The sequence below is a fragment of the Pyxicephalus adspersus genome, chromosome 10 (genome assembly GCF_032062135.1).
Source record: "Pyxicephalus adspersus chromosome 10, UCB_Pads_2.0, whole genome shotgun sequence".
NCBI lineage: Eukaryota > Metazoa > Chordata > Amphibia > Anura > Pyxicephalidae > Pyxicephalus > Pyxicephalus adspersus.
The window spans coordinates 24,454,331-24,458,856 of record NC_092867.1 but is presented as its reverse complement, the minus strand read 5'-3'; the positions used below and the strand labels follow the sequence as shown (position 1 = coordinate 24,458,856).

At 32.8% G+C, this 4,526-nt stretch overlaps 1 long non-coding RNA gene across 1 annotated transcript; it reads left to right on the top strand.

Moving 5' to 3' along the window:
• Positions 1–2,967: 2,967 nt before the first annotated feature.
• Positions 2,968–4,085, top strand: LOC140338814 (uncharacterized). Its single transcript, XR_011922329.1, has 2 exons — positions 2,968–3,046; positions 3,617–4,085. It is a non-coding gene; the product is annotated as an uncharacterized lncRNA (long non-coding RNA).
• Positions 4,086–4,526: the final 441 nt, after the last annotated feature.

The following is a 4,526-nucleotide window of genomic DNA, read 5'->3' as shown; positions in this document are numbered from 1 at the left end:
AGTAATTGTATTGCATATTCTGAAAACTATATATACTCAACATCTATGGGAGCTATTTAATCAACGAAAATCGTATGGTTGCGCACTCCAGTGTAAATGTGAATCCACAGCTGATAAAATGCTGGCGAATTCTCCCTACATTTATTAACCCAAATGATATAGCGTTTATAGACATGAAAAGGGCATACTGATTTTAGCTGTTTTTATTGGTGCGTGTCCAAATGCATAGAGGATATTACACATGGTAATAAAATTCTTGAAAGCGAATCTTCCCTTTTACCAGTGGTTAGCTCATCAAATCACATTTCCATTCCCAATCTCAGGCATGCGCAGAAGGAGCTTTTTCTTCCATGGGGAAAAAGAAAGTGGCGATCTCACGCATGCACATTGAGATCAGTACGCTTTTTTTCCCCATCTACTGTAGGCTGCGTCACCCGATCTCATGCTTGTGCAGTGCGAGATCGGGTGACATAGGCAGAAGGCAAGAGAAGGGGAAAGAAGATGGTGGGGCCCAGTGCTTCCTCCATGCTGGGATGATGAAGGATTCCAGGACGATGTGGGACTTGATCCAGAAAGACTCAGAAGGGATTGACAGATTGGCGATAGTACAGATGAGTAAGTTTTTCTTTTTAGTCCGTTGTATTAATCATATTGTTTTTTTTTAAGATTGCAGGTACAAAACACACACACATATATATATATATATATAAATATATATATATATATATATATATAGTGATGGAGTATCTTATTGTTTACTTGATACTTTTCCTGTGTAATAACGTCAGGTTATCTGTGTTTTATTTGACACTTTGCTTACCATTTAGCACAATAGTTCCAAGTTACGTTGTAATTTAGCCATATTGTCTTTCATTTAATAATTTCGTCATTAGCAAACTTGTTTCAATGTTTGTTCTGCATAACTATCCTATAGACTAGTTTGACCCCACCAATGGGTCTAAATCACATATTTTTTAGTAAATGTATTATGAATACAGACTTAATTGGGCCATTGTTTGCAATTTGTTGTGGAGTTTAAATATGTTTTCTTATATGGAAATAGGGAAAGTACTGGTTTACATTTTTTATATTAAAATTTTGTGATGTCAGTGTGGTATCTATTTTATTAGGACGATTTTAAGAATGCAGTTATCTCGAATAAAGCTTGCTTACTAATTATTTGTTTTGTTTTTTGGTTTGATCTCTTTTACATTCTTTCAAAAAGATTGTCAGATGTCTAATTTCCAGTTTTAAGAAGTTTTAGTTGTGTGTTATTAAAATGAGGTCATAAATGATGACATTTATATTACTTCTATCAGATTTTCACCTTACCTTATTGTGTTATATTGAATAAACAATTTAGTTCCATATTAATAATTGAAAAAAAATCTTGTTGCTGTATATTTCTTACTTCCAAAGTGCAGTTTTATGTGTGTCCCATACATCTAGCAAAGTTTTCTGTATTTGACTTAAAACAGCCCATTGAAATTCTCTGCACAGAAGCATCAGAGTGTGAGGGTGCCAATTAGTACTTACAGCCAATCAGGTGTGCTGCATACTGACACTTTCAATGCACTTTCCAGCAAACCTGGAATGGATTTCTTCAAAGTCATGTGCTATTTATTAGCAAATGTTTTTAATCCTGCACCCGATTCCATCTTCCACCCAGCATATCAAGTAATATAAATCATCTGAAATACAACAACTACAAGAATATAGATGAAGTTAGAGTTTGATACAACTTTGGGTTTGATTTGAACTTGTACCATTCTCCATTTGCTATTTCCATAAACTTATAGAATTAAAGACTTGTGAAACACTATTTTAAATTCAACCAGTCTGATTTCCTTTCTTAGGTCTATGACAAAATCATCCGGCTCAGATCCCTATCCCAACCTGAAAACTTCAATGGAGGCCATTAAAGCCCCATATGCTGCCTGGTAAATCCAACTTCTTCTTTCAAGCAAGATGTGCCAAAGCCATGTTGTCTGGCTGAGCCACAAAGTCTGCATCCCTCATTACTAAAGGAGAATGACAACCTGTTGAATCTTCTGTTCTATCATTTCCAGATTCCTTAGAAACTCCCAAATGGTCAAACTCTTTATTATTACACATTTGCAGCATTCTAGATTTAGCAAAGGAGGGCACAATCCTTCCGGCTATAAATGTAAAACCGACACTGGGGCCATAGATTAAAGCTAGACTGAGATAAAAAAAATAACCTCAATTGTTATGCAGATGACTGGCTCATCTCAGGTGTTCCCAGCAGTAACCAGCGTACACTCTTTAAGAATGGTTTGCAGAAGCCAGAGGAAATTTTAGAAAACATCCTATAAAATCTAATCTCTGATTGGATCACTAATGACTATGTATCCTTTATAGTTTTAGTCTCCTTGTTCCTGCAGACCCTTGCAGCTAGAAAAAAAGTAACAGCAACATCTATGTTAGGGAAGAATAATCAAAATTGTACATTCCTGGAATATCTAGACATTTTTTCAACTACTCTAATGCCACCTGCTTTAACAAGGAAGAATAACGGCACCTTTAACAAGTAATCTCACAGCTTTTCCTCTAACCCCCTTATATGCTGCAATATTTATGTAACTTTATTTTACTTACATCATAAAAAGGATTGGCTGCTGTATATAGATTTCTTTAAATCATGTAAATTCTTTGGATGGTTGTGTAGAACTTTTTGTTTGCACAGTATTTTTTACGCGGTGCTGAAACATGATATTGTAGTTACCCGCTCACACTAAAGGTTAGAAAAATGGATATCCAATAATATTAAGACAAAACAAAAACATAATAATAAAAGCTCTAAACTATGATAATAATTTCCACTGAAGAATGACATTTTAGAAAAGTTCAGGATTATTGATATAATTGTAAGTGTACACCTTCCCACCTCTGTTCTATGGAAGACAAAGGTAATAAATAGTTTTTGCCTATGACTGCCATGAAATCTGGATCAGTTACTACAAGACAACCATGATCCACTGGGCTGCTTTCCTTACTTTGCTGGTTTTCAACTGGGCTGAACAAGGTAAGACTGATTGCACAGTAAACCCAATTGCAGGGAGGCAGATTGGAAAGCTTGTATTGATTTAAGTGTAGAGAACCAATCTTAAACAGAACTTTTTATCATCCAATCCATTTTCTGTAAAAGGTGGCATGCATAAACTTTATTAAGCAGCTAATGCTGAAGTCATCATTTCATTGGTTAGCCTGGGGCACCCTCCATTTTTATTGAATATAGCATAGTGTTTAATGATTATCTCTATATGTGGTAACTATGCTTTGATGTTGCTGTCTCCCTATTTAGACTTACCTATCAGTATTGTGACTGCTGCACACTTTGGTCAGATATATTTTTCAAGTCCAATGTCATATATAGTGTAGTCATTTATCACATGGATGAGTGCCATCCCCACTTTTATGTTGATTTAAAGTAATCAGAAAATGTTAACTTTTTTAGACATTAGGCTAGAATTAAAAATATAAATGTTTAATTCCCAAGTAAATTATTCAAACTAACTGTAAACTAATAATAATGAAACATTATTAAAAATATTTTTATTATAGTTTTGAATAATTAATTTCTAATTTCTTTCAGCCACCTCCAACTCATGTAATGACAAGTACTTATCTCCTGAGCATCGTGAGCTGTTTGGTGTTTTAGACAAAGTGGAAGCCTCCCTGACCCCCATTCTTAAGTCAAACGAATATAAAAACCAAATTAAAATACTAAAAGAAAAAATGAAGTCCAAGTTTTGTGACATGGAAATCAGTAGAAAAATGTTGCTTTTATTTAAAAGCCTGGCTGAAGGCATTCAAGATGAAATAGAGGAAGGAAGGATTATTGAGAAAAACATTACTGAGTACCTCAAGAATGACCCGATCACCCACTTCAATCATTTCTTCCAAAATTTAATGAATAAAATGAATGATGAAATTCAAAGAACGAACTAATATAGAAAGCAATATATTCAAGTTACAATATGACAAACATTGAAAGAATGTAATATTTTGTTTTCCTGTTATCTTAAGTTGAGTTATGAAATAAAGAATAACATGTAACTGCTTACACGTAGAAGACAATAAGATTTTTTTCTAACATGGGTAAAGAACTAATCAATCAGAAAACATTTATTCATACATAGAAAAATATTTTTTATAATAATAATAATAATATTAACATTTTCAATTTGGTATTTTATGAAGGGTTGCAAAGGATGTTTATTAGTGTTAATATTTATATTTATTATATTATAATAATAAAATATAATATAATACATAATTATAAATCATAATTATAAAAAATAATGACATATTAGACCACAACAATGTAATTTATCAAAAACAAATTTTTTTTCCAAAAATTCTCACTGAAATTTTCCAAACAAGGATGCAATAATATTGATAAATAATAATATAAATTAAATGCAGATTTTAGAAAAAAAAAATTAAATTTTTAGTAGACATCCCGGGTGTGGTAGATTTTGAAGCAGGGTGCTGCACAAAGC